Source organism: Sorex araneus, chromosome X (genome assembly GCF_027595985.1).
Source record: "Sorex araneus isolate mSorAra2 chromosome X, mSorAra2.pri, whole genome shotgun sequence".
NCBI lineage: Eukaryota > Metazoa > Chordata > Mammalia > Eulipotyphla > Soricidae > Sorex > Sorex araneus.
In genome coordinates, this window is record NC_073313.1 from 220435887 (window position 1) to 220459979 (window position 24093).

A 24093-nucleotide genomic window follows, 5' to 3' on the forward strand; every position below is an offset into this window, starting at 1 on the left:
GAGAGAGCCAAGAAAATATCTCACTAACCTCAGCAGCGACCTCCCAGAAATACACCCTCCTCTCAGATAGAGAATTCAGAGAGGAAATTGTCAGGATGATTCATGAACTCAACACAACTATGGAACGAACATCCAATAAATTAAGGGAGGATATGGATGCCGCATTGGAACGCTCCACCAAGATAATCCAGGAAGAAATGAGAGCAGAAATTTCAAAGCTACGAACAGAAGTCACACAACTAAAAGAATCAGTAGATGAAATTAAAAACTCCGTAGGAGCCCTCAATAGTAGAATGACTACAGCCGAAGACAGAATCAGTGAACTTGAAGATGAGCTGCACAAAGCATATAGACAACAGCAAATAATGGCAAAAGACCTCAAAATGGCTCTAGAGCGAGTTAGAGTCCTAGGGGACGACCTCAGGAGAAACAACATAAGAATCATGGGAGTGCCGGAACCACACGGAACCAATCCCAATGAAAAAAACATTATTAAAGACATCATTGCTAAAAAATTCCCAGAGCTAGAGAATGTGGACATCCAGATACAAGGAGTCCGAAGGGTGCCAACTAAAAGGGACCCAAATAGAAAATCCCCAAGGCATATCATAGTCAGAATGATGGATGCCGTGGATAGAGACACAATACTGCAAGTAGCAAGATCAAAGAAGGAGATCATATACAAAGGCGCACCCCTTAGATTCACAGCAGACCTATCAGAAGAAACCCTCCAAGCCCGAAGACAATGGTGGGATATAGTGAAAAAACTTCATGAAATGAATGCCTCACCAAGAATACTCTACCCGGCTAAACTCTCAGTTAAACTTGAAGGAACCATACATTATTTCATGGACAAGCAACAGCTCAGGAACTTCATAGACTCAAGACCAAATTTAAAAGAAGGACTCAAAGGGCTACTATAAGACAAGGAAAAAGACCTATAAGAACAACAAACCCTACAGAAAAATGGCACAAAATCCAATGACAATAATCTCTCTTAATGTTAACGGGCTAAATGCACCAATCAAGAGGCATAGAGTGGCAAAATGGATTCGGAAACTAAACCCAACCTTCTGCTGCCTACAAGAAACACATCTGAATAGCCGGAACAAACACAGACTCAAAATCAAAGGATGGAAAACAATCCTGCAAGCAAACAGCCCCCTCAAAAAAAAAGCAGGGGTGGCCATACTAGTATCCGATAGCATTGATTTCAGGCTGAAAAAGATCAGAAGGGACAGCAAAGGTCATTTTATATTCATCAAGGGATATGTGCAACAGGAAGAAATCACACTCCTAAATGTATACGCACCTAATGAACGACCAGCGAAATACTTAAAAGAACTCCTAACAGAATTTAAGGAGGACATAACTAGCACCACGATAGTAGTTGGAGATTTCAACACTGCCTTATCACCTCTGGATAGATCGACAAGAACAACACTCAGCAAGGAAACGAAGGCCCTGAAGGAAGAAATGGAGGAGACAGGGCTAATAGACCTATACAGGGCTATATACCCCCAAAAGAAAGAATACACATTCTTTTCCAGTGCACACGGAACATTTTCCAAAATAGACCATATTCTGGGCCACAAGTTATACCTTAATAGAATTGGAAAGATAGAAATTGTATCAACTATCTTTTCAGACCATGATGCACTGAAGATGGAAGTTAATCATGCACAGACTCGGAGAACCAAATCAAACACTTGGAAATTAAACAACTCACTATTGAACAATGAGTGGGTCACGGAGGAAATCAAGAAAGAAATTAAGAGATACCTCGAAACAAATGAGAATGAAGACACAAGCTACCAGAACCTATGGGACGCAGCTAAAGCTGTGTTAAGGGGAAAATTTATAGCTCTGCAAGCCTTCCTCAGAAAGGAAGAAAGGGCCTATATAGATAGTTTGACTTCGCAGCTCAAGATCTTAGAAGAGGACCAGCAAAAGGAACCCAAACCAGATCGAAGGAAAGAAATAATAAAACTTAGAGCAGAAATTAACGATATGGAAACCCGAAAAACAATCCATAAGATCAATGAAACAAAGAGCTGGTTCTTCGAGAAAATAAATAAGATTGATAAACCGCTAGCAAGACTCACAAAGAAAGAAAGAGAGAAAACCCTAATAAACCGAATCAGAAATGAAAAGGGGGACATCACAACAGAAACCAAGGAGATTCAAAGGATCATCAGAGACTACTTTGAAAGTCTGTATGCCACAAAACAAGAGAACCTAAAAGAAATGGATGAATTCCTTGACTCCTACAACCTCCCAAGACTGAGCCAAGAAGACGTGAAATACCTGAATAGGCCCATAAATATCAAGGAAATCGAAACGGTAATCAAAAGTCTCCCCAAAAACAAAAGCCCAGGTCCAGACGGATTCACTGGCGAATTCTTCCAAACATTCAAAGAAGACTTGTTACCAGTTCTCCTTAAGCTTTTCCAGGAAATCGAAAAGACAGGAACCCTTCCGAACAGTTTCTATGAGGCACATATCTCCCTAATACCAAAAGCAAACAAAGACACCACTAACAAAGAAAACTATAGACCAATATCCTTGATGAATACCGATGCGAAGATTCTCAACAAAATACTAGCAAATAGAATCCAACAACTCATCAAAAAGATCATACACCATGACCAAGTGGGATTCATCCCAGGGATGCAAGGTTGGTTTAACATTCGGAAATCAATCAACATAATCCATCACATCAACAAAAGTAAAGATAAAAACCATATGATCATATCCATAGATGCAGAAAAAGCATTTGACAAGATCCAACACCCATTCATGATAAAAACTCTCACCAAAATGGGTTTTGGAGGAACTTTTCTCAAGATAGTCAAAGCCATCTACCATGAACCTATGGCGAGCATTATCATCAATGGAGAAAAACTAAGGGCTTTTCCTCTGAGATCGGGGACAAGACAAGGATGTCCACTCTCACCACTTCTCTTTAATATAGTACTGGAAGTATTAGCAATAGCCATCAGGCAAGAAAAAGATATTAAGGGGATTCAGATTGGAAAGGAAGAAATCAAGCTCTCACTATTCGCAGACGATATGAATCTATACCTAGAGAAACCTAAAAGCTCTAGTAAGAAACTCTTAGAAACAATTGACCTATACAGTAAAGTCGCAGGCTATAAAATCAATACCCAAAAATCCATGGCCTTCCTATATGCAAACAATGAGACAGAGGAAAGGGACATGAAAAAAGCAATCCCATTCACAATTGTGCCCCAGAAAATCAAATACCTTGGAATCAGCTTAACGAAAGAAGTAAAGGACCTCTACAAAGAAAACTATAAAACGCTACTTCATGAAATAAAAGAGGACATGAGGAAATGGAAAAATATCCCCTGCTCATGGATAGGGAGAATAAACATTGTCAAAATGGCAATACTCCCCAAAGCATTATACAGATTTAACGCGATCCCTATGGGGATACCCATGGCATTCTTCAAAGAAGCGGAGCAAGCAATCCTGAAATTTATATGGAACAATAAACGCCCACGGATAGCTAAAACAATTCTTGGGAAAAAGATGATGGGAGGCATCACCCTTCCCAACCTTAAACTCTACTACAAAGCGGTAACAATTAAAACAGCATGGTACTGGAACAAAAGCAGAACTGCAGACCAATGGAACAGGGTGGAATATCCCCACACACAACCTCAAATGTATGATCATCTAATCTTTGATAAAGGTGCAAGAGATGTGAAGTGGAGCAAGGAAAGTCTCTTTAACAAATGGTGCTGGCACAACTGGACAACCACATGCAAAAAAATGGGCTTAGAACTCGATCTGTCACCATGCACAAAAGTCAGATCAAAATGGATTAAAGACCTCAACATCAGACCACAAACCATAAGGTACATTGAAGACAAGGTAGGCAAAACCCTCCAGGATATTGAAGATAAAGGTATCTTCAAAGATGACACGGAACTAAGCAATCTAGTAAAAACAGAGATCAACAAATGGGACTACATTAAACTAAAAAGCTTCTGCACCGCAAAAGAAACAGCGACCAGAATACAAAGACTATCCACAGAATGGGAAAGGATATTTACACAATACCCATCAGATAAGGGGTTGATATCAAGGGTATATAAAGCACTGGTTGAACTCTACAAGAAGAAAACATCCAACCCCATCAAAAAATGGGGCGAAGAAATGAACAGAAACTTTACCAAGGAAGAGATACGAATGGCCAAAAGACACATGAAAAAGTGCTCTACATCACTAATCATCAGAGAGATGCAGATCAAAACAACCATGAGATACCACCTCACACCACAGAGGCTAGCACACATCCAAAAGAACAAAAGCAACCGCTGTTGGAGAGGATGTGGGGAGAAAGGGACCCTTCTACACTGCTGGTGGGAATGCCGGCTAGTTCAGCCCTTTTGGAAAACAGTATGGACGATTCTCAAAAAACTTGAGGTTGAGCTCCCATTTGACCCAGCAATACCGCTGCTGGGAATATATCCAAGAAAAGCCAAAAAGTATAGTCGAAGTGACATATGCACTTATATGTTCACCGCAGCACTGTTTACAATAGCCAGAATCTGGAAAAAACCCGAGTGCCCTAGAACAGATGACTGGTTGAAGAAACTCTGGTACATATATACAATGGAATACTATGCAGCTGTTAGAAAAAATGAGGTCATGACGTTTGTATATAAGTGGATCTACATGGAAAGTATCATGCCAAGTGAAATGAGTCAGAAAGAGAGAGACAGACATAGAAAGATTGCACTCATCTGTGGAATATAGAATAATAGACTATAAGACGAACACCCAAGAATAGTAGAAATAAGTACCAGGAGGTTGTCACCATGGCTTGGAGGCTGTTCTCTCATTCTGGGCAACTCAGTGAAGGGAACAGCAAGTAAAATGTGGTTGTTGGTCATGTGGGGGAAAGATGATGCAGGCCAAATATAGACTAGAGACTGAACGCAATGGCCACTCAACACCTTTATTGCAAACCACAACACCTAACCAGAGAGAGAGAACAAAAGGGAATACCCTGCCATAGTGGCAGTGTGGGGTGGGGGGAGACGGGACTGGGAAGGGGGGGTGGGATGTTGGGTTTACTGGTGGTGGAGAATGGGCACTGGTGAAGGGATGGGTTATCAAACTTTGTAAGGGAGAAACATGAGCACAAAAATGTATAAATCTGTAACTGTACCCTCACGTTGACTCACTAATTAAAAATAAACTATTAAAAAAAAAGTTAAATTATGACCCTACTAATAAATATTTTAATTATTCCTGTTCAGAAAAAAAAAATAAAAGAAGAATTAAAAGGGCTCCTATAAGACAAGAAGGAAAACACTCATGAACACAACAAGCCCTTACAGAAAGATGGCACAAAACCCCATGACAATAATCTCGCTCAATGTCAATGGTCTAAATGCACCAATCAAGAGACACAGAGTGGCAAAAATGGATCCAGAACCTGAAATCAACATTCTGCTGCCTACAAGAAACACATCTGAACAGTCAGAGCAAACACAGACTCAGTTAATGGATGGAAAACAATCCTGCAAGCAGTTGTTTTAAGTATTTAGTTGGTCCCTCATTAGGTGCATATACATTTAAGAGTGTGATTTATTCCTGTTGTACATATTCCTTGATAAATAAAAAATGACCTTTACTGACCCTTCTAATCTTTTTCAACCTGAAATCTATGTTGTTGGATACTAGTATGACCGTTCCAACTTTTTTGAGGGGGTTGTTTGCTTGCAGGATGGTTTTCCATCCATTAACTGAGTCTGTGTTGCAGAGAAAGCATTTGGCAAGTTCCAACACCCGTTTATGATGAAAAACCTCACCAAAATGGGTTTAGAAGGAACTTTTGTCAAGATAGTCAAAGCCATTCATCACAAACCCATGGAAAGCATTATCCTCAATGGGGAAAAGATCGCTAAGATCAGGGACAAGACAAGGATGCCCACGCTCACCACTTCTGTTCAGTATAGTACTAGAAGTACTTGCTAGATCAGTTAGGCAAGACAAAAGACATTAAGAGCATCCAGATAGAAAGGAAGAAATCAAGCTCTCACTATTCACAGATGATATGATACTATATCTAGAGAATCCTAAAACCTCTACCAAGAAACTCCTAGAAACAACAGACTTGTACAGTAAAGTTGAAGGCTATAAAATCAATACCCCAAAATCCATGGCCTTCCTATATGCAAATAATGAGACAGAGGAAAGTGACAAAAAAACAATTCCATTCACAATCGTGCACCAGAAAATCAAGTAACTAGAAATTAGCCTAACTAAGGAGGTAAAGGACCTCTACAAAGAAAACTACAAAACTCCATGAAATAAAAGAGGACACAAGGAAATGAAAACATATCCCCTGCTTATGGATAAGATGGATCAACATTGTCAAAATGGCAATACTCCCCAAAGTACTATACAGATTCAATGTGATCCCTATAAGGATATCCCATGAAATTCTTCAAAGAAATGGATCAAGCACTCCTGAAATTTATATGGAACAACAAACACCCAAGAATAGCTAAAGCAGTTCTTGGGAAAAAGACAATGGAAGGCATTACCCCCCACCCCCAACCTCAAACTCTACTACAAGAGCGGTAATAATTAAAATAGCATGATACTGGAACAATGGTAGAGCTGCAGGACAATGGAACAGGGTGGAATATCCCTACACACAACCCCAAATGTATGGACTTCTAATATTTGATAAGGGAGCAAGAAATGTGAAGTGGAGCAATGAAAGCCTCTTTAACAAATAGTGCTGACATAACTGGACAACCACATGCAAAATAATGGGCTTAGACCTTGACTTAAGCCATGCACAAAAATCAGATTGAAATATATTAAAGACCTCAACATCAGACCAGAATCCATAAGTTACATTGAAGACAAAGTCGTCAAAAACCTCCACGATATTGAGGCTAACAGTATCTTCATAGATGACATGCAAGTGACTAACCGAGAAATATGAATGGCAAAAAGGCACATGAAAAAATGCTCTTCATCACTAATCATCAGGGATATGCAGATCAAAACAACTATGAGATACCACCTCACATCACAAAGACTGGCACACATCCAAAAGAACAAAAGCAACAGCTCTTGGTGTAGATGTGGGGAGAAAGGGACCCTCCTACATTGCTGGTGGGAATGCTACTGGTTCAGCCCTTTTGTAAAACAGTATGGACGCTTCTCAGAAAATTAGAGATTGAGTTTCCATTTGACCCAGCAATACCACTTCTGGGAATATATCCTGGAGAGGCAAAAATGTATAGTCAAAATGACATCTGCATTCGAATGTTCATTGCAGCACTATTTACAATAGCCAAAATCTGGAAAAAACCTGAGTGCCCGAGAACAGATGACTGGTTAAGAAAACTTTGGTGCATCTACACAATGGAATACTATGCAGCTGTTAGGAGAGACGAAGTAATGAAATTTGCTTATAAATGGATAAACATGGAGAGTATCATGCTAAATGAAATGAGTCAAAAAGAGAGAGACAGACGTTGAAAGATTGTACTCATCTGTGCAATATAAAAAAACAGAATGGGAGACTAGCACCCAAGAATAGTAGAGATAGGTACCAGGTGGTTGATTTCATGGCTTGGAAGCTGGCCTCACATGCTGGAGGAAAAGGCAGCTCAGATAGAGAAGGAAACACCAGGTAAAGTGTGCCTCTAGGACCTGCTGGTGATGGGAGATGCATGCTGAAAGTAGACTATAGATCAAACACGATGGCCACTCAATACCTCTATTGCAAACCACAACACCCAAAAGGAGAGAAAAAACAAAAAGGAATGTACTGCCACAGAAGTGGAGTGGTATGGGTGTGGGAGGGATAGTGGGATCATCGGTGGTCGAGAATGGGCACTGGTGGAGGGATGGGTTCTCGAGGTATGACTGAAACACAAGCACAAAAAGTTGTAAGTCTATAATTGTACCTCAAGGTGATTACTAATAACAATTTTTTAAAAAATGCTAAATTTTAAAATCTATATTTCTTATATTAAAATAATGCTACATAATTGCAGAAAATTAATCCGTTCCAAAACTGGTCCTAGAAACTATGAATGAGATAAGGATGACCAGAAATACTGATCAGAATCAGATGAGAATGCTGTTTTGGCTATGTAGTAGTTTTCATGGAGCATTTGTATTGCATAACTTAAAGCTCTGATGATTTCTACTACTCTGGACTTGCTATTATTGATATTTTTAAGAGAAGAGAACATCAAAAATTAAGCTTTAAAGGTTTTTGAGTTGAGTAATTTTTGACATTATTTACTACTACTTCATAATACTTACATTTAATCATGTGAGCTACATATTATTATTAACCAAAATGTCCTCTCATAGTTCATTTTGTTTATTAATTTATATTACATGCATATAAAAAACTAAGCTTAACTAAATAATCCCTGAACACTATACTTCAGGGAGTTGTATTTGGTGTAACGTGTGTTACTACGTTAAGAAGGAATTCTCATTGTTTTGAATATGAATTATTTGTTGTATTTCAAAATCTGTTTGACACATGTTGCTCCTTGGCTTCTAAAGATATGCACAAATTTTCAGCGTATATCATTTTGGACTCACCCTCTTTCAAAGTAGTTAGCAAAATCTACTTTTGATTGATCAGCCAAGTTGGCTCTTGTTTCTGTCTCCTAACTCTGACTTTTAACAAGTGCCAAGATACTATTGTGGAAAATTGAAAATGGGAGAAATATGATCCCTTGTTTGTGATTCTCTATTATCTGATTAGAATATTATGTTTCTTGTCCCTTGTGGACTAGAATTTTCACTTAAGAACATTTTCCCCATCCAATAACTTTTCAAGGGCCCCAGGATAATTCTAGCCTATTAAAACAGAACTCTGTTATAGTCTTCCTGAAATCCAGGACCTTGCAGAGCAAAGTATTTGGGTAAAGAATAACATGCCAAAGTTCATGTTTTTGTCATTCAGGAAAACAAAATCAACAAAAATAGAACAAATTTTAGTCAAAGTTCCATACCATAACCAAAGTTAAATTTTCATTTAACAATGAAAATGCAGTAACCTTCAAGGTTAAGTTGCTTACCTTGCATGTAACTAACTCTGGTTTGATCCTTAGGCACCACCAGGAGTGATGCCTGGTTCTAACACATTTTTTCTTAATCATTTACCTACCAAAGGACATCTTAGTTTCTTTCAAAATTTGCCAATTAAGAATAAAACTGCTATGAACATTCATATGCATATTTTTGTGAGGATTTAAATTTTCAACATATATAGGTATCCAAAAGTATGATAGCTGAATAATAGAGTTAGTGTGTTTAGTTATATAGAAAAAATATTTCAACTTTCTTTGAAGCTAGATACACCATTTGTATGATGACAAGCAATGAATTATTTGTCCTGTTCTACATACTCAGTGGCATTTACTGTTCTAGAATTTGGCATGCTAAAGCATAGGGTAATATATATGTTATTGTTTGAATTTGTACATATTGTGCTATATTGTGGAACACCAATTAGTATGCCATTTACTCTCTGCCTTTTTTCTTTAGTAAGGTGTCTCTTAAGATCTTTTACCTATTTTTGAGAGTGAGAAGAGGGCTGGTTTGGGCCCATCCAATGTTGTTCAGTGCTTACTACTGACTTACTACTACTACTGATAGGAGTTACTCAGAAACCACATGTGGTGCCTTAGATCAAACCCAGTCACTGCATGAAAGCAAACACCTTACCTGCTATACTCTCTCTATAGTTGGACCTAATGCTTAAATTTCTTTTGTTCATATTTTTGCCATACCTGTTAGTCGTCAGGGCTTACTCTTGGCACTTACTCTTGCACTCAGGGATTGCTTTTGGTGGGTATTTGCAGAATTCATTAGGTTCTGGGTATCAAACTGAGGTTGGCAATATGTAAGGCAAGCACCTTACCTCCTGTGCTGACTCTGACCTATTTTTTTTTCTTTTTTTCTTTTTATTAGTGAATCACCGTGGGGGTACCGTTACAGACTTACAAACTTTCATGCTTAAGTTTCAGTCATACAATAATCGAGTACCCATCCCTCCACCAGTGTCCATCTTTCACCATCAATGGTCCCCAAATCCCTCCCACCACCCCCACCCCGCTACCCTACCCCCAACCCCGCCTTTTGCCCTCTCTCTTCTTTTGGGTGTTTTGGTTTGCAGTAGAGGTATTAAGGACTCTGACCTATTTTTAAAATAAAGATATTTACTTATTGCTTATTTTGTTTATTTTTATTTTTTTTCGCTTTTTGGGTCACACCCGGCAACACACAGGGGTTATTCCTGGCTCTGCACTCAGGAATTACCCCTATCAGTGCTCAGGAGACCATATGGGATGCTGGGAATCGAATCCGGGTCGGTCGTGTCCAAGGCAAACGCCCTATCCACTGTGCCATTGCACCAGCCCCTATTTTGTTTATTTTTATATGCATAATTTTGATAACAGTCTAGTAACAGATGTGTCCATTGCAAGTATTTTCTTTTTTCCCTGTGAATTGTCTTTCTATTCTTTTTATCATGCCTTTGACAGAGCAATAGGTTCTAATTTCAATAAAGTCCATCAGTTTTATTGTTTATGCCAACATTTTATTTCAGCCAAAGTAATCAATAATAAAATTCATTGAATTGTGAAAAAATATTTTAGGATATTTTAGATAAATATTCTTTTATGAATAAAAGAGACATAATATTATTTGATAGAGTCATGTAGATAATCAATCAATATTTGTAAAATTGCCTTTTAAAACTTGAGTTATTTACAAGACTCTATGTTTTAGTGGTATAGTTTTATATATTTATTAAAAATAAATGATCACAATAGAACTACTACTGAAGTGTCAGTTTGGTTGAAGTGGTTGTCAAAAACTCCACCAGAGTCCAATGGGTTCCTTTTCTCTCCCTATCCAAAAAATCAGTTCTGTGGTCAGAACCAAGGGTTTATTTTCTTTATATTTGACCTTGATTTTATTTTTCTTCTCTACATCCTATTTTTGAGTGAACTAAATCAACATTTTAGATTATTTCATTTAGCATGACTTGTTTCACTTAGCATTTCTCCTCCAGATTCATCCACGTTGTTGTAAACAGCATGTAGTCATTTCTTATAGCTAGGTAGCATTCCATTGCCTATGGAGACCATATCTTCTTTATCCTTTCATATATTGTTGGGTACTTGAGTTTGTTTCCATATATTGGCTATGCAGAACATATATCTGCAAATATTTTTTCGAAGTAGTGTTTTTGTGTTTTCAATATAGATACCAAAGTGCACTTGCTGGGTCACTGGCATTTCTTTTAAATGTTTTTAAAAGATCCCCATAGAAGTTGAACCAGTCAACATTCCTGCCAACAGCAAAAGATTTCTTTTGTTTGTTTGTTTATTGAGGGCAGATCAAGGCAGAAGCCACATCCCTGGCTCTGAAGAATCCGTTATTAGCTCCTCCTACACTTACTTGAAGTATATAAAATTGAAAGTTCCTTCCTTCCTTCCTTCCTTCCTTCCTTCCTTCCTTCCTTCCTTCCTTCCTTCCTTCCTTCCTTCCTTCCTTCCTTTATAAATGGCTATCCAGTTTTTTCATCATCCTTTGTTAAAGAGACTTTACTTTTTACATTTTGTCCTCCTGTCCCCTTTGTCATAAATTATCTATAGATATATATGATGATTTAATTCTGGGTTCTCAACTTTATTCAACTGTGTTTCTAATTCTATTCTAAATACCACACTTTTAGCATGGTTATAACTTTTATATAATTTGAAGTGAGGAGTTTGATGCCTCCATTATGCCCATTTTGTTATTATACTTCTTTGTCTATTCAGCATCTATTTAGGTTCCATACAAAGTTTCAGTAATTTGCTTTTTTTTTTTTGAAGAACATTACTAGAATTTTGATAGGGGTAAAATTGAAATGCTATAATGCTTTGACAAGAAAGTCATTTTAGCAATCTTAATTCTTCCAATTAAAATTCATAAAATGTCTTTGTCTTCTACTTAGTATTCTATTTATTTACTTATTTATAATGTAAGAGTACTGCTATTTATTCACCATTGATTTTTTTTTCTTTTTGGGTCACACCCAGTGATGCATAGGGATTACTCCTGGCTCTGCACTCAGGAATTACCCCTGGCGGTGCTCAGGAGACCATATGGGATGCTGGGAATTGAACCTGGGTTGGCCATGTACAAGGCAAACACCCTACTCACTGTGCTATTACTCCAGTCCTCCACATTGCTTTTTTTAAAAAAGTTTTTATTGAATATCTGTGAGAAAGACCATTACAAAGCTGTTCATAATTGGGTTTTAGTAATACAATGATCCAACACCCATCCTTCCACCAGTGTACATTTCCCACCACTAATGTCCCCCTTTCCCCTCCACCATTCCCCAACACCTCACCCCATCACCCCTAGCCTCCCTCTATGTGAGGCATTTTCTTTCTTGTTCTCTCTCTTTTTTCCTTTTATGCATATTGCAGACATTATGGTATTTGCAATACAGACTCTAAGAGGTCATGGTGTTTGTTCAGGGCATTCAGTATTTTTTATCAGGACGGTAAGGCTGGGGTAGCTTTTCAATTGTGTGGAAGCTTTGGGTTGTGGATGTGACTGCTGAGGTTTCTGGAAGTACAGGGAGGGCGGGGGGTGGTAGCCCATCCCAGCCACAGGAAAGCCTGGGGATTTTAGTCAAAAAAACCATATACCAGAATTTTCAGCAGATTATAACTTGGTGAGGTCTATCGTGAGACAGTGGAGTTAGGCCAGGGGTATGGTGGTGATTTTGGATTGTGGAAGCAAGTGGGGGTTCTGCTTGGGCGGACACAGGCCAACCCAACCCCACTGATTTACCCTGGTCTGTTCAGCCGTACATGAACAGATATTCTTGATAACCTTTCAGTATCAATATTGCAAACCACAATGGGGTTTACTCATGGTTCTGAGCTGTGGGATAACTCCTGATGAGATTTGTGGGGCTATATTTGGTGCAAGGGATCTAGCCCACATTAGCTGCATATAAGAAAAGCTTTCTACCCACTACAATTGCTGTGATCAGATTGTGATTCATTTCCAATACATTTTGAATATCCAGTCTGCAATTTGTAAGAGACTCCTGACAAATTTACAAAAATAAACATTTTTTTATGTTTTATATTTTCCTTTTAAATTTTCATGTCAGAGAATTAGTAAATCCAGTGCTTTGGTGCAGAGTATTTTATTCTTTAATAATAATTATAGCACATAGTATAAGACTTACTTTTTTCAGCATAAAAATAAGGCTATAACTTACATTTCTATTTCCAAGTGGCTAATAAACCTAAAATGAAAGTACAAGCCAACCAAGCATAATGCAGAATTGTTTACTTCTACTTAAATGTATTCCTTAATTTTCTTTGTTATATACTTGGAGAACAGATTTCTTTCCCCCAATTAAGATGATTAGTGTTGTTGTATTTTATATAATGAAAACTAAGTAGCTCCAGATGAATAATTTTAAGAAAAGAAACTCGATTATTCTGTGACAACCTTGGAACATATTAGATTTTGAATAGAGTGATGTCTGCTAACTGAATTTTATGTAAACAGCAAAAGATAAACAAGCAACATTTGGTGGGTAAAAAGAGATGTTTACAAGAATTTATGAAAAAACTTGATTTAATTAGTCTGTTTAAAAATTAATTTTTATGTTTGGGTATACAGTAGCATTTTTGTTATATTTTATTTTTAAAAATTGACCTTTAAAATGTATATTTTTCTAAATGTTTCAAACTACCATATCTATCAGGCAGTGACAACATTCTAAAACAATGTAAAATTTAAATTACAATATGTATTAATCTTTTTTAACTATGAAAATATTTTATAAAATAATGTGATCAGAAATATAAGAACCTAAATTTTATTACAATGATAAATTTTTGTTTGCTTGTCATGACATCTATTTGTTTCTTGGTATTTAATGCTTGTTGGTTTTCTCTATATGCCACTTATGAGCAAAATTCTATGGTATTTGTGTTCTCAACTCTTGTCTCAAAGTTTAAAAGTAACTAATAAATTTTGTTTTCATGTTCTTGTATATCTAAATCATTTCTCTCTAAGTAAAAAACACTGATATAAACCAATATATAAATTTAAGACACATTGTTAACTTGATACACTTAAATATTGCAATATAATGATTGTGATAGCTTTGATTTTATCTCAGTCACTTCTTATACTTCTCTCTCTCTCTCTCACTTTCTCTCTGTCTCTGTGTCTGTCTCTCTCTCTGGTGAGTGTGGGCCTCTGGGGCCACATTTGGAACCCAGAGCCAGACTCTTATAAGGCATGTGCTCTATCATGTGAGAACATCTCTAATTTTTCCCTCTTGTAGTTAGAACATTCAAGATTTGGACTCAGCAATTTTTATGTATATGATATAATATCCTTGACAAATCACAATAATCACAAGCAACGCGCTAACTGCTCAAGACTTATTTACCTACTGGTTCCAAGTTTACATTCCTAAGTAGACATTCATTAACAAATATAGAACCTTGTTATCTTTTTGAGGGAGGAGGGGACTTCCAAGCATTGCTCAGAAGGCCCACAGTTCCACTGGGCTGTTGGTTCAAAGCAAGAAGGATTTAAGGATGTGATGCTGAGCAGTTCTGGGAATGTTCAGATCAGCCTGGTGGTTCTGAGGACCTCCAAGGTGACTCCAGAAACCCTCAGGTAAACATGTGGAACCTAAGCAAAGTTGATGCATGTTGACATGCTCCCTAACCACTGTACTATCTCTTGCTCCTACTGTTGTTATTTTTCTCAGAGTTAATTCCTTTGACCCTCAAATACTATTCCTTATGCTAGAATTAAATATAAATTAATGCAACACTAGAGATATGACTGAGAGGGTAGAGTAGATACTCTGTATACAAGAGGTGCCATGTTTGATCCTCAGTATATGACCCTATGAGAACCACAGGGTATATCCCTGGTGAGCGTCAGCACCACCACCATGCCACTGGTTCCAAATACCAAAACATCAGCCCATGATACCTAGTAGAGTATTATAAGGGACACCGACTCCCCAATATTCCTTTAAACAACACTTGGAATGGTCTTATAAAAATTTTAATATCCATATATTAACAGATACGCCATTAGCCCATATGTATCAGTCCAATATGCCATTGGGCTACCCTAGCATGCAACAGGGATAAATGGAGATGTTATTGGCACCTGCTCGAGCAAATTGATGAAAAACGGGATGACAGTGATATAGTGATTAATTTTAGCTTTCACAAAGAAAGGAACACATAGCTTTGATATGCTAGCCAATGTTGACATGAAAGAATTAGAATTAGCCAAAACAGAGCTCTTTTATATTATTTTAGTACTAGTTTTTATTTGGCTTGTCAGCTTTCTTATCCTCATGGGTCATATATCTACTTACCAAACACAAAAGTGAATAATTTCTGTGCAGTGTATATAGAGGCATCATTATTTCTTGCCTCAAGTTCAGTGTAAAAGTGCTTAGCTTAGACAATTCTGAGAATACACATTTTTCAGAGTTAATATAACTATATATTATGGCTACGAAAGAATATTAAGATCCTGTAATCTAAATCTGCTCTTTAAACAAGTTAGTAAAATCATGTCATTGATTAGTGAGACTCTTTTAATGAGTTAATTGGATTTGCAGCATTTTTCAGTGGTAGAATTTGAACATAAGGCACAGAATCTCAAATTTTAATTGTGTTAGATTTTTCCTAACACTGTGCTATCAAAATTTTAAGTAAAAAGAAATCTTCTTTCTCCTCACAAGCCCTCCCCCCCATGGTGTGACTAAACTCAAATTACACACCCATTTTATATTAGGCAATGTATGTTGAAATTCTTGAAAAATGGAAAAATGACATGTGGTAGTGGATGACTATGAAAATATTGTTAAAACCTTCAATAATCCTTCTTAATTTTTCCTTGAAATTAGCAGTTAAAATAATTGTTTGAGCACCCAACACCATCTCCTTTAAGAGAAGAAAGTGGAAGAATTAGAAAAAATGTCACTCTGGCATGTCAAATCTATTAAATTACTGGAATTGATTTAAATTTTTAAAGAAACTAGGATGTAGTTTTTCCTCATAGTTATAAGTGATTATATGGTTAAAAATAAAAGTGTTATATGATCATGCCACTGAAAACTGAAATGTAAAATGTCTGTCATTTTTATACTATAAAGTTGTGGAAAAAGTATTTCTATTTTCAAAAAAATTATTGTTTGAGATTCTGTTTCTAGTACTAATAATGATACTACTAATGATGCTTCCCATGCACATAATTCCAACACCACACCCATCACCAGTGTATCCACCTCCCAAGGATCCCAATGAGAAAATCGAATTTCTAAAGAAGGAAAAAAAAGTCTTTGTAAATTCAATCCAGAAGAATGTCAAATTTTGTTTTGTCTCTAAAGTTCAGATTCAGGATAAAATATTAATCCCTCAAGTTAATGAATAAAAACTTTGTATCCTACTTCAAATTTCCTTCCAGCTTTTTTCCATTTACCTCTATGTTCATGCTCACTTCTGAGTATGAGCAGTTTCTTAAACTTTCTCTTTTTGTAGCTTGTAAGTGCTAATTTTTTCATTCCCCAAATCATTGCTCTTTTTTCCAAGATTCAGCTCAGGTTGGTGTCATTCTGGAATTTAACATGTTGTGTAATCTTCCATCTGCAATCTATATTATATGTATATAGTACATGAACATATGTGTACACATATGTATATATGATATGTATATGCTACACACATATATGGTAATGTACATATGTATTATATATACACAGGTATGTACAGACACACATATATACATGTATATATTATATATGGGACAGAGAAAGAATCGTACACTTTATACATGCAAAACATGCTCTATACAGCTGAGTCATTGTTTCATTTGATAATTTTTAAGAGATATTTAACTTGTTATTTTTCCCAAAGCGAGTATGCTTGCTTTTAATCTGTACTGCATCTCATTTGTAGTTTGTGCTCATAAAATATTTTTTAATAATAAGTAAAGAAGTGACGTAAGAGTTAAAAAATTGAAATGAATAAAGTAAAGCATGTGTGCTGAATTAGGAGTGCTTTCCCTTCTCCAGCAGACAGGAGATCCATTGCACCTACTATGAGCATATCTTGTACTTTGTCTCTGAAAATTTCTCCTAGAAAAAAATTAGTACTATGAAAATGTTCTTGTGTTCACACATTACTCATACAAGAAAGGCATTTAGAACTTCCCAATTGAGATGTCTTTGTCACACCCAGTGATATCAGCCAGGCTCACCTCTGACATCAGTGAGTTTACTATAGTTCATTTCTGCTTAGATTGGTCAATTTATTGTAATGAAGACTCAAGAAGTACAGACTTTTTAGCAAGACACAGATGGAACAGGATCATAGGGCCTCACATCAGTAAACATAATCTGTGTTCCTAAGAGTGAGTTTCGTCTTGCCTCAGTAAAATTGGAATTTGCTTACAACAAAACATGGAAGGAAACTGGAAATCCAGACAAATGTTCACAGTGAACTAGCTTCTCACTGTTAATTATCAGAGCCATCAGATATTTAAAGTAGTTTTTATATAAACAACACACGCACACCATGTCTATTCTAGAATTTTTTCTAATATAAAGAAAATTATCATTTTTTTCTCCTATTAAACTTTAGTTGAAAAAATACATGTTCCATTTTTACTGGAAAGAACTCCTTTCCTTTTTTGGACCAATTTCTTTTGTTTTCTTAACCCTTATACCTCAGAAACTTTTTACTTAATAAAGACTGACAAATGAGAAATTTTAGACTGCCAGCAATTCTCATTTAAATTTCAAAATACTCTTACCTTTGCCGTTCAGTTTGCCATGCAGGAAGACTCTGTATCCTGCAATTAGAAATGTTTATATTTTTGTAGGTCAGCATTCATCTCCCATTACTTCCGACTGATGCCTGATTCTCTCTAATCAATTAGATTTTTCCTCTCCTGTTTGCTTCTGATCCAAAACTGACAACCACAAAAGATGCTTTAAATGCAGCCTGGATAATATATATAGGTTCTTAAAACTCTTTGCTAACATGCAAACTTCAGACATGTTTTCCCCAGTATAGATTATGAATTCATCTTCTGTAGTTCTCTCAGCATTTTAAAGGTCAAACACAAAAGTTAGACCCTGGTTGCTACTCAGATGTGTCTATTAAATTGTTGTGGAAGAAGATACATAAGAGGTTTGGGTTTCCCCTTTTCTTTATAAAGTTAGCATCTTAACTATTCAAAATAAATATAAAGAATGCATCATTAGTCCTTTAAAGAAGCTCATCATTAGCTTACATATAGTCCAAAGTTCTTATTTTTGAACTGTTATCTTTAAGCAGTAAAAAGTCAAACATCCCTTTTCCTTGCAAAATTTAAACATGCTCTACTGAACTATCTGTTATTCTTTAAAACTAAAAAGCATGGTAAACTGATGTACTCTGTGTCAGAGTAAAACACAAACTGTATGTAATTAATTTTCTTAATTTTATGCTAAGTTTTGACCATATCACAACACAGAAAATGTGCTCAGCTTCCTTAGCTTTACTTGCATGTAGTTTTCATCTGACCAAAATAGCCTGTTTGCTAGGCAACAGACAGAGGAAAATCTTTTATAACATAAGTCCATGAACTCCCCTCAAGAGAGGAAGAGTAATATTTGTTATATTACTTAGGAGATTAAAAGAAAGAAAGAAAAAAATCAGATTAACTTTCTAAAAAAATTTTTTTTGCAGCTGCTTTAGTATTCAAGGCCACACCTGGACCAGGGTTAAACTTCTCTAATTATGTGGCCAGAGAAATAACACAGCTGGGAGGGCACTTGTCTTACATGCGGCAGACTTGGATTATTGGCATCCCATGTGGTCCCTGAGGTTCACAGGAACAACCTCTCAGCATCAACGAGTGTGGCCCCAAAACTGTGGGGAATAATTGTAACCAAAACCTGAAAAATTTCTCTGATTATGAACGTTAAGCTAAAAGGAAAAGTTGTTGCCTGAAAAAGCTGACTATGTCTTTGGAGATTTCTTTAGGCTATGTAATATCATAAGTTTATATTCTGAAAATAGCATGATGAATATAGAAGTACCACATTTCATTTTATTAAAAATTCCCAGAGTGAATTTAGATCTTTAAAATATATTAAGAAGTTTATGACATATATCTAAATGACATATTTAGATACATTTAACTAAAGTTCTTTGTTTTCTCCTGAAGTATTAAGTTTACTGTGGAAGTATGTTGTGTGCAGTGATTGTATACTCTTGTAAGAAAACTGTTACAATTTTGCAAGTATTTTAGCTTCAGACTGAGATACACGCATTATTTTGAAATTTAAAATATTAAGAGACAAATATTTATCTTAGTAAACTGATTTATTTATAAATTAACACACACTTTTTTAAATTGAATCACCATGAGATACAGCTACAAAGCTTTCATGCTTGAGTTTCAATCATACAATGATCAAACACCCATCCCTCCACCTGTGCACATTCTCCACAACCAATGTCCCCAGTATTCCCCTGCTTTCCAACCCTCTCCCTAACTCCGTGGCAGACAATTCCCCCCATATTCTCTCTCTCTACTTTTGGGCATTATGGTTTTGCAGTATAGATACAGAGAGGTTATCATGTTTGGTCCTTTATCTACTTTCAGCACACATCTCCCATCCTGAATGATTCCTCTAATCATCATTGTCTTAGTGATCCCTTCTCTATTCCAGCCGCTTTCTCCCCCAGCTCATGAGACAGACTTCCAACTATGGGGCAATATTCTTGGCCCTTGTGTCTACTGTCCTTGGGTGTCAGTCTCATATTATGTTATTTTATATTCCACAAATGAGTGCAGCTCTTCTATGTCTGTCCCTCTCTTTCTGACTCATTTCCTTTGGCATGATACTCTCCATGTCCATGCACTTAGAAGCAAATTTCATGACTTCATTTGTCCTAACAGTTGCGTAGTATTCCATTGTGTAGATGTACCAAAGTTTCTTTAGCCAGTCATCTGTTCTCGGGCACTCAGGTTATTTCCAGATTCTGGCTATTGTGAACAGTACTGCAATGAACATATAGGTGCAGATGTCATTTCTACTGTGCTTTTTTTGTGCCCTCAGGACATAGTCCCAGAAGTGGTATTGTGGGATAATTTGAAAGTTCAATTTCTAGTTTTGCAAGGAATGTCTGTATTGTTTTCCAAAAAAGCTGGACCAGTTGACATTCTCATGAAAAGTGAGAGAGCGTTCCTTTTCCCCCACATTTATGCCAGCACTGATTACTTTTGTTCTTTTGAATGTGTGCCAGTCTCTGCACACACACACTCTTTTTTTCTTTTTTTATTAATACTTTATTTTTAATTAGTGAGTCAACGTGAGGGTACAGTTACAGATTTATACATTTTTGTGCTCATGTTTCCCCCATACAAAGTTCGATAACCCATCCCTTCACCAGTGCCCATTCTTCACCACCCGTAAACCCAACATCCCTCCCCCCTCCCCAGTCCCGTCTTCCCCCACCCGACACTGCCACTATGGCAGGGTATTCCCTTTCGCTCTCTCTCTCTGATTAGGTGTTGTGGTTTGCAATAAAGGTGTTGAGTGGCCATTGTGTTCAGTCTCTAGTCTATATTCTGCCCGCATCATCTTTCCCCCACATGACCTCCAACCACATTTTACTTGGTGTTCCCTTCTCTGAGTTGCCCAGAATGAGAGACCAGCCTCCAAGCCATGGAGACAACCTCCTGGTACTTATTTCTACTATTCACACACACTCTTAAACCAACTTCTATCAATATGAGAATAGTCATATCACTTATTTTATCATTTGAATATGTTGGTAAGTAATTTTGTGATACAAAATTCATATTTAACAGCACCAAGACTAAAATATAAAATGAGTGACACAGGTATAACAAAGTATGTTTTATAACAAATGCAATACTAATGCCTTTAGGTTAAATTATGAAATTGTTCTTAATTTAATGGCAATGCTAGAAACTATTAATGTCACAGTAATTTTCCTGAAAATAATTTTATAAACATAAATATTGTGTTTGGGGGCAAGAGACATAGTACAGCAGCTAGGGTGTTTGCCTTGCATGCAGCTGACCCAGATTTGGTTCTTGTTATTCAATATGGTCTTCTGAACTTGCCAGGAGTTATCCTGGAGTACAGAGTCAGGAGTTAAGCCCAGAACACCACCAGATGTGGCTCAAAAACCAAATAGATACTGTATTATAAAAAGCTACGCCAGGGAAATTTTCAGTATTTATATTTATGCCACTAATATTGTCAATTAATCTGCACTGGATCTTAGAGAAAATATATTTATTGAATTAAGCTGAAGAAATATTATTTGAATAGTAATGATTAAGTAGATGTCCTAAATATTTTGATACTTTGTCCAGAGTCATTATTAACTTTAGTTAAAATGCAGAACATTTGAAAACTTATAGATATGTTCCCTAGATAACTTTGTATTTTTTTGTCCTTTTAATGAATATATTTTGATGGTCATTAGAAAACATTATAGGTTATTAGAAAAATTTTAACAAAGTAAAATTAATAAAATTGATATATGGGAATATGTTGTATTTCTTCATATTCTATAGGCATTTAATAACTAATAGTAAGAGAAATTAGAAAAGCAATGCCATTTACAATTAAATTTAAAATGCTATTGCAATTATATCTATGAGGGCAGGGCCAAGATGACTGAATAGGCAGTTTCTTTCTCATGTAAAAAAAAATTGGAAAGAATATAGAAAATGAAAGCACAGATATTTCTGGAATAACTTCATAAGAGCAACATTCATCATTATAGAGGTTCCAAATGAAAAGGGGAAAAAGGGGAGCAATTGTTGCTTGGAGAAATAATAACAGAAAACTTCTTCAGTCAGAAAATGGGATTATATACATAGATTCAGGAAACTCAACAAATTGCACAAAAATACCTAAATAGATGGATTCTGAGACATATAATTAAAATAGCAAAAGGCAAAGATAGAGAATGAATCAGAAAATCAGAAGAGAAATCATATAAGGGAACTCTATAAGACTCCTATCAAATCTTTCCAATGAAACTCTAGAAGGCAGAAGGGACTGGCACATATACCGAAAGAATAAGTAATTCTCCAATTCAAAACAATATTTGTCTAGGATATAATTTGTTTGAAGGAATGCTTCTCCCTCCTTCACATGTTTTCAAATATTCATCAGAAATATGTATATGAAAATATGTTTTTAAACAAATATTTTAAGAAATTCATGATCACTTTGTGAGAAAAACCAAATGATCTTCCAAAAAGGACAAAGAAAGTCCACTTGTGAGTATATAAGAAACATGAAATACGGTCAAGAGGAAGAGTAATAGAAATGTCTCCTAGAATGAACAAAATATTTCATCATCATCATCATCCTGTTGATTGTCGAATTTCTTGAACAGTCTCAGTAATGTCTCCGTTCATCCTAGCCCTGAGATTTTAGAAGCCTCTCTTTATTCATCCTTCCCAATGGTGCCACATTGGAGGCCCTTTCAGGGTCAGGGGAATGAGACCCAGCATTGTTACTGGTTTTGGCATATGGATACACCATGGGGAGTTTGTGAGGCTCTCCCCTGTGAACAGGAAACTCTCGGTAGCTTGCCAGGCACTCCCAGAGGGGGAAGTAGGTATAAGATGTCCGGGAGCTTGGTTTTAAGTCTCTGGATGTTGGCCATTGGTGAGATTACACAGTGCCAGGGGCAGTTAACCTGGGTGTGACCGCCTAGCTACTGGAAAATGGGAAATCTGGGCAGAAGAGGCCCAGTCCCAATCCAAGCAGGCTTGGAGGTCTCAGCCCCGAGTCCCACACACCTGGGTTCCTCTGCTGGAACCTTCATGCATGAGGCTTACCTGCTTTGCTATTGTTCCAGCCCTTTAAAAAGACAAAAATCCTATATTTTCAACAATATGGGTATATCTAGAAGATGTTGTGCTGTTAAATAATCCAGATAAAGAAAGGCAAAGTTCCCGGCGCGCCTTCCGCCCAGAGATGAACCGAGAGCCGCGGCACGAGAAGCAGAGCCTCCGCGCCTATTGACTGTGATCCTGAGGTCTCCTAACCCATTTTGGCACCAGAGCGGATGCTTGAGCCATGCATTTTGACTGTGAACTGAGCTACAACCTTGTGCAGCCCGGGGAGGGATTTTTTTTCCCTCTCCACCCCATTTTTCTGAGCGAAAATGGCGGCAGCGGCAGCAGCCACGCGGTGAGAGCCACCCTAAAAAAAAAAAAAAGGCAAAGTATATGATTTCATGTATGTGATATATAAGGAAAATAAGCAAATAGATAAACTGAATCAAAGAATAAACTAAGATCAATAAGTGGTTACTGAGATATGGGAAAAAGTGTCCAACAAAAGAAAAGAGTGTGAAGGAAGTGTGGCACAATGAACTACTCAACTAAGAGAAAAGATGAACTCTTTTAGTTTAGTGCAACTTGGACGAAATTGGAGGAAGTCATAACAAATCAAGTGAGTTCATTTGCACAAAACAGGCACATATCAAATGGTGACAAAAATTGTTAATGAAAAAGGGGTTTGAATTTGTTAAATTTATGCACATTCTTGAATCTTTAAAATTAAAGTATCCAGAATCTGGTAAATGAGTGAAGAATGTCATTGGTATTTTTGAGGGCTTAGTTCTAGGCATGCAAATATTCTTAGGAAAAGAAGAATCACTTTTGTTTGGCCATATTTACCATATAGAGATATGAGGAGAAGGCAAGATTTGGGAAGATTTTCATTTTGAACAACAGGAGTCATTTTGTTCTCCAGTTGAAAAATTGCCCCCAAATAATTTCTAAATGTTTGAATGAGATAATACTGACTATTTCTTTTCCAGTTAAAATACTGCTTAGCTACTGAGATTGATGCTTGCAGATGGAGAAAAAACTGTGCGGACGGGGTTTAAATATACAGTGTGTCTTGAAAGAATGAGTACAGACCTGTCTCTTTCC